The 8189-nt window shown below is 33.0% G+C and overlaps 1 long non-coding RNA gene across 1 annotated transcript; it reads left to right on the top strand.

The window, feature by feature from the left end:
- Window positions 1-2399: 2399 nt before the first annotated feature.
- On the top strand, window positions 2400-3248 carry LOC120068145 (uncharacterized). The gene is made up of 2 exons (XR_005479103.2): window positions 2400-2535; window positions 2897-3248. It is a non-coding gene; the product is annotated as an uncharacterized LOC120068145 (long non-coding RNA).
- The last annotated feature ends 4941 nt before the right edge of the window (window positions 3249-8189 follow it).

Raw genomic sequence — 8189 nt, forward strand, 5'->3', positions numbered from 1 at the left:
TTTTATAAATTGAAGTGTTTAGATCAGAATTGTCATCCATGCAAACTGAAATCTGGAAAAAGGAAAACATGTTTTTCTTCTTCTTCAACCTTCAAAAATCCACTTCAATTTCTTTTCAATTTGAGTTCCACCACTCAATCTAAGGCCTAAGGATGATAGAGAAGACTTTGGCGGTGGTCTACTGTATAGATTGAAGAAGAAATCAGAGAAGAAGTAAAGCTATTCGGTGGAATCTACAAAAGTTGTATACTATAAACCCTATTTCTGGCTTTTCTTTAAACATGCATGCTTTTCCTTTAAAATTGATGTAGTTAGAGTGTTTAGATCCTTAATAGCTTCTATATGTTGATTGTCAACTCCAGCAACCTTAATTATCGAAGTGAAAATTTTATAGCAGCGCGATAAAGCTGCAGTGTTATGACCTTTTTGGCCTAACGCTCCGCCGCACTGTTGGGCCTTTCTTCATGGTGGCACTGCAACACCACATTGTTGTGCCTCTCCACATCTACTGTAAATTAGCATTAAGCATAGTGTTGCATAGCATCCCAACGCTAGGTCTCAAGGGCAAAATGGTCATTTTGCCTCCTCCTCGACTCGACTGAAGTGTTAGCGCTCTGAATGGTCCATTTTAGCTTTTTCTTCACCCAAACGTGTGATTCTACCTCTTAGGGACTCGATACCTAAAAAATTATAAAATAAACATATTAAATCTAAGAACTGTTGTGAAAAATCACGTAACCCACTACTAAATTAAACAATAAACGAAAAACCATTCTACATATTACAATATTATTCCATAATCTAAATCAAAATAAAAAGGTGTTAGGGTTTATGCCCTAAACTCGTGGTTTGTACATAAATAAAGTGTTATTTGTTTGACAGTAGCTCAATCCAATAAACTAAAATCCAAGGTTATTTAATGTAATTTGAACAGCATGTGGTTGACATACAAGTGAATTATGTTCAAGTAATAACCTAAAACGTCTATAGTATATAGATAAGATTGGGTACCTTATTCTGGTAATACTATGGATACAGCCTACTTTGTAAACGTTACAAACGATTTGATCCAAATCGTTTATGTAGAGACATGCGAGTGGGAGTATCTTATATAATGAGTTTATATAAGACTACCATGAAATATTTAATCTCTCTTTGTAACACTGTTGACTGAAGAGATTAATATTTCAAACGATGACCATATGTAACTCGATCTAAATCCTGAGTAAATTATGGACTCCTGCCTATGAGGGATCATCCTTTGATTCGTATGGACGAGAGTGGCACGAGATGCCAACTCAATATGCCTACCATTTTGGAGACAAGACCGAGTGGGGAGCTAGAAACATAGCTATACAGGATGGAATTGACTCTTTCACGTCTTTAGGGTAAGTTGATGCGTTATTCCCTTAAGTGTTGACTCCAGGTCTTGAACAATGGAACTCCACTCTCTCACTGACCAGAGAGGGACTTGATTTATAGTAGGATCATAAACGGATTGTTCATTGGAGGATCAATGATACTTAAAGAGTAAGAGATAATTATAGGGGTAAAACGATATTTTGACCCAATTGTAGTTACAAATAACTCATGAAGGATCGACTTACTTGTAATGGTAATATCAATGAACATAAAATACTCTACAATTCATATGAGTGCAGCTATGGGTCTTTAATGGAATGCTCTATAATTAATGAATATTGATTAATTTTATTAGAGTTTAATTAATAAATCTCGGATCATTGAAGCTTATAACTGTAAATCTATTGGGACCTCCTGCTAGCTCACAACAGGCAAAATAGGGATCATTAGTTTTGAAAGAATTTGAAATGTTCAAATGAATTAAGGGAATTTATGTTAATTTTATATGATATAATTGATATAATATATATAGATACTTTTTAATATAAAGTTATTTTGAATGAGATTCAAATTTAAATTATATAATATGAGAGCATTAATATTTGAATGAGATTCGAATATTAAATTAATATAAATTGGATTCATAGATAAAATTAATATGAATGAGATTCATATTAAAACCTAAATGTGCATTTGAATCATGAATGTTTAATTAATTAATTTTCTTGATTTTATTTAATTTAGTTTAATTAATAACTCCCTTACCTTTTGTCGGGGAATGGAAAGGTTCCTCTCCTAATTGCAGAGTGTCTGCAAATGTGAGTTAGTTTTTTTTTTTTTTTTTTTACGTAAAAATTAACTTACTCTCTCCCCGTTCAGAAATCTCTCTCTCTCAAAAATACTCTCTAATAACTAAAAAAAAATACATAGGAGATGTTCTCTACCAAAAGCCAATTCCCTTCTTTTAAAAAGGTTCCCACGTAACTGTTCCTTGCTAAAAGAATAGCATGAAAGATTCTTTTAGAGGTATCTTGTTTATGAAAGAAGAGTTCAGGTTTCAAATCCTTGCTAAAAGAATAGCATGAAAGATTCTTTTAGAGGTATCTTGTTTATGAAAGAAGAGTTCAGGTTTCAAATCAAGACTTGGAGAAGTTTGAAGAAAGGTTTTTAAAGGTAGCTTCTTGATCTTTAATTGTATGCTTAACATAATTGATTTGCAACATGTTGTTGTTCTGTTTGTTTAATTTTGTATTGTTAATTTTTCATAAATTAATGACAGAAGCAATTCTATGCTTCTGGATCAGGATTCAATCCCTTTAATTGGTATTAGAATTAATATATTTTTTTATTTTGGTTACGATTAAAAGATAGAATTAATTTTGTGGATTGCTTACTGTACCCGCGGTATATGAGGTTTGCATAATAGATGTTTTCAAGTATTGACACTTAGATTTGCAGTATTTTATTTTGATTTGATCAATACAAAGACCTGGTGTTTTGGACATTTAATCTATAAATCAAGTCTGTAAGTCAGGGTCGTTCATGTTAAAGTGGTTTCTATGAAGAGGATCGGAAACCAGAGGCAGAATTGCAAAAGTTCGGCAGGCAGTAGCAGTTTTGTGTTGTAATGTCGCAACGCTTGGCAATCAGACGCATCAGTGCCGCAGTGCTCAACATTTTCAACCCCTACCCTGTTCCGAAACGTAGAGTTGCACTGCGATTCAAAGGAGGCAGTGTCGCGACGCTGTCCTTTGGCATCGCGACACTCTAACAGTTGAAGGCCACTTCTTGCGAGCATCCAGGATGCTGTTCATGGGGAGTTTTTTTAATTAATGTAATTTTTATATTTTATTAAATCAATAATAATATTGATTACATTAACTTAATTTTATTAAGGTGTCAATATTTTGTCAATTATTGTTATAAAATATTTTAATGTGCATGTGATGTATGTTTAAATTATATGAGCTATATGTTACATAAAGTATGTCATATAGTTTAAAATCTCACCATAGGTTAAACATGTTCATGCGCATCATATTTAAATATGACGTTTGACAATGACTTGGTAAACGTATCAGCAAGATTATTTTCAGATGCAATCATCTCAAGCTTTACTATCTCCTTATTCACTTCATCTCTCAAGAAATAAAATCCAACATCAACATATTTGGTTCTATCATGTAATAATGGATTTTTCAAAAGTTCAAGAGTACTATGACTATCATAATGAATAGTAGGCTCTACTATATCTCTCAACATGTCAAAAATTAACACTTTCAACCAAATTGCTTCTTTAATAAACTCACATAAAATAATTACTCTAACTCTATAGCATATAAATCTACCACTAAGTGGAGTGCAGATCTTCAACTAATTGTATTGCCAAACATTTTTAACACAAAACCAATTGTAGATTTTCTCTTATCTAAATTTGAAACAAAATCGACATTAACAAAAACTTTTAAACACTGAACATTAGATTCACCAGCTACATAAATTAAACCATAGTTCTTAGTTCCTTTTACATACCCAATTACTTATTTTACAGCTTCCTAGTGATTTTTACCTGGACAACTCATAAAATGATTAATAACACTCATAGCATAAGACAAAACTAGACAAGTGCATGTCATTCCATACATCAAACATCCTACTACATTAGAGGGTACCTTTGTCATAAGTACAAGTTCTATATCTGAAGCTTTGACAATTTGAAATGAAAGGCTAACAGAGCAGTCACTAACTTTGCAACATCAAGTTAAAATCTCTTAACCACACTATCAAGGTAACCCTACTGTGTAATTATGAGTTTGTTAGCAGCTCCTAACAATTTTCATACCTAGAATCTTTCTAGCTGGACCTAAATTTTTCATATCAAATTCTCTACATAATTCGGCATTCAATTCAACAATTTCATAATATACATGAGAAGCTAAAGCATATTATCCACATACAATAACAAAAACATACTTTAACATACATGAGAAGCTAAAACATACCATCCACATACAGTAACAAAAACACAGACATGTCTTTTGAAATATGTTTAACATAAACACAATTGTCACAATTACTTCTACTAAATCCACGCTTAACAATAAAAGCGTTAAACCTCTTATACCATTGTCTTGAAGATTGTTTAAGTCTATAAAGCGAATAGGAGAACAAAACCTAATTATAGTCAAATCCTATATTCTTGAGTAAAATCCTTAAATAGATAAATCAAGTTATCCCCACAAACCAACACGGGTCCTTTCAGGATGCTTTGTCCTCACTCACATTCATCCTAGGAAAATTCCCAGGAGGTCACCCAACATAGAGTTGCTCCAAGCTAAGCACGCTTAACTTTGGAATTCTTATGATTGAGCCACCGAAAAGGAAGATGCACCTTGTTGGTATAGGTAGTAACTTTTAATTTTTTTAAGTCTTTCTTAACCATACTTTCATGTCCTCATGATCTCTCTCATTCGGATGTGATATCGGTTCATTCATGTACCCCTCCTGAAATCGGGTCGTTACAAATCACCAATCCACTAATCATCAACACCCTTATAACTTCATGATTGGTAATAGATTGCTCTTCTGAAGATCCAATAATGTGTGTATTTTTCAACTTAATCTCAAAAGAGTTTAAAGATGCATTGTCAACAGATTTCTTAAAACTCACACTACTTAACAACTCCCAATGCATATTCAATTCATCAAATTTTACATCTCTACTGATATTTCATTGTCTTGCACCTGGTTGTAAAAGCCATAATCTATAACCCTTTACATCATATGGACCAAAGAAGATACATTTCCTTGCACATGTCTCTAGCTTGTCTTGTCTAATATGTGCATATGCAACACACAACCAAATACTTTCAAATGATTAAGATTTGAAGGCTTTCCTGACCAAACTTCTTAGTGAGTTTTCATACTCAAGGCAACCGAATGACTCCTATTATGAGATATGTTGTTGTCGAAACTGCTTCACCCTAAAACATCTTACGAAGCTTTGCATTTGCAAGCAAACATCTCACCCTCTCAAGCAAAGTAATATTGAAACGTTCTGCAAGACCATTCTATTGTGGTGTGTAAGGAAATGTGTGACGGTGCTTAATGCCAGATTCTCTATGAAGTTACAAAACTGACATTCACTTACTCGAGACCATTATCTATTCTCAAAACCTTAATTCTCCTCATTTTATTTTCAACTAGGATTTTCCAATCTTAAATGTTTCAAACGCACCACTCTTGTTCTTCAAAATAAACACTCACAACTTCCTTCAGAAATCATCCACAATACTCCTAAAGTATTTTACTCCTCCAAGGGTTGTAACCCTCACTAGTCCCTACAAGTCAATGGACATAATCTAATATCCCTTTGGATAACTTTTTGTTCTTTGAAAATTTTACCCTAGTAGATTTTCAAAGAGTACAAATGCTCACAGAAAGGTAATTTTGAAAGCTAATTTACTAAACAACCTTTGTTTGTGTAATTCACTTAAGCTTCTTTGAGAAACATAAGCTAATCTCTTGTGCCAAAGGACAGTTTCTTTATCACCTCCTCCTAGAGTAACATTTGCACAATGAACTACAGCTAAGATTCCATTCAAAAGATACAAGTCATTTCTAAGTGTACCTTTCATTTTTCCAATAGTAGGCCTTTATAAATCCTAAGTACACTTCCCTCCAACTTGCAATTAAAACCTTCTTCATCAAGTTGTCTAAGAGAAGTCAAATTTCTCTTTAAATTCGGAACAAACTGAACATCAACTCCATTCCATCATAGAGTTTCAAGCTGACAGATCGCATATCATTTACAGATCTCATCAAAATCTTTCCACTTCAAATTTCTCAAAATCTTGAAAGTAATGTCTGTAAGGTGTCATGTGATGGGAACATCTAGAATTAAGTCTTCACTCATCACTAACGGCATTCTCAAACACAGTTAACACTCTGGCTGAATCATACCCCTCATGCACATGTGCAGCAGTTTGTTCTTCATGTTTCTCATCATCATTTTTCTTGTTCTTTAACTTGAAGCAATTTTTCATCAAATGTCTTGCCTTATTGTAATAATAGCATTTTCTCTTCTTTTTACCTTTAGATTTATATCTATGTTTCGTGTCTTTCACCTGTGATTTTCTTTTAGATTTAGATCTCCTTCTAATCACCAAAGTTTCAGCATCTTTTTTTTCTATATTTGATTTCAAAGTCTTTAGATATCAAAGCATTTAAGACAATTTCTAAAGTCAATGAATCTTTGCCATATTTTATTGTAGCTTTTAGGTAATGATTTTGGAGAATAACAACTTGGTATTCATCATCTAGTTTGACTCTTGTATTTGATAGATCTAGACATATCTTGTTGAAATCATCTAAGTTTTCTTCTAAGGATTTTGACCATTGCATTCTAAATCCAAAAAAACTTTCCTCTAAATAAATCTTGTTTGTCAAAGATTTACTTAAATAAAGTGATTCCAACTTAGCAAATAGTAAAGGATCATTGTGCTATAAGTAGTTCTGGTCATCTCAACTTGTTTTTCTTTAGTTAAATCTACCGGTCATGTTTCTGGTTCATCTAAAATTTTACTCGCTTTCTATTGTACTAAAAGAGCTTTAAGTTTCGTTTTCCAAAGACTAAAATCCCCTTCCATCAAATTTATCTAATTTGAATTTTGTCAACATAATTGAGATTTTAACAACAAACATAAAAAATTGACCAACCAAAAACATAAATTTTAGATCAGCCCAAACAACGGTCACAAACCAGTTTAACAAAAATTTCATATCAGCCCATAACAGATACAAATTAGTCAAACCAAAAATTTCAGATTAGCCTAATCGACAGTACAAATCAGCCCATCGAAAGGTTTCAGACCATTGATCAAAACAATGAAAAACAGAGTGTTGAAGAACAAAATACTCACAGAACTGAAACTTACAAATTATGAGATGAAAACTACTAATTTATCAACCACATTTCCGATACCATTTGTTGTGGAAAGTCACGACCCACAGCTAATTTAAACAGTAAACCAAAATCAGTCTTCTACACATTATAATATTATTCCATAATCTAAATAAAAATAAAAAGGAGCGAAGAAACAAACATAAATATTTATAGTGGTTTGACGATCTCCATCCATTGTGCAAAGTGAACAATAGTCTATGAGTTTCAATCTTCAAGAACAAAGTACAGCCCAAAGAGGGAAGAAGAGAAAAACCAATGTTCAAAAAATCTCACACAAAACCAGAATTTACACCCTGAGCAGAGGCGAGAAATGAGGCTATAAAAAAACCCAGAAAAACCAGTCTGCACGCTTTGCCCTCCAACGATTAATCACCCACGTTTCTTCATCTTCAACGAACTGATGTACTGGAGGTGGGAGAAAAGGAAAACTATCTAATTCATAAGCTTTAATACTTGGGCTACAATCTGGAGACATAAAAAGTTGTACAAGGTTTTGGGCTTTCATAAATAATAAAGCCCAACACATAAATATTTAAACAAATAAGAAGCCCAACCCACAACTTCAACATGAAAATGGAAAGAAAATGCTCGAGTCAAAACCACAACTTCAACATGTCTAAAGTTTCAAAACTTATACCAAGCAAGAGGATGAATATCCCTTACGCTTTCCCACCATTAACCTATTTTTTTCAATCCAAACGCCTCCTTAAAGTCTTATCAAAGAACAAAATAGTCAAACTGAAATTACCACAGATAAGATAGTACAAACTCAACACGAAGGAAACGACTAAGACGTCCTAATCCTAGCACTTTCAACAACTTTTGTGGGTCCAATCAATTGATTGTTTTCTGTGGGTATCTT

The sequence above is a fragment of the Benincasa hispida genome, chromosome 12, assembly GCF_027475165.1.
Source record: "Benincasa hispida cultivar pf3 chromosome 12, pf3_genome.v1.1, whole genome shotgun sequence".
Taxonomy (NCBI): domain Eukaryota; kingdom Viridiplantae; phylum Streptophyta; class Magnoliopsida; order Cucurbitales; family Cucurbitaceae; genus Benincasa; species Benincasa hispida.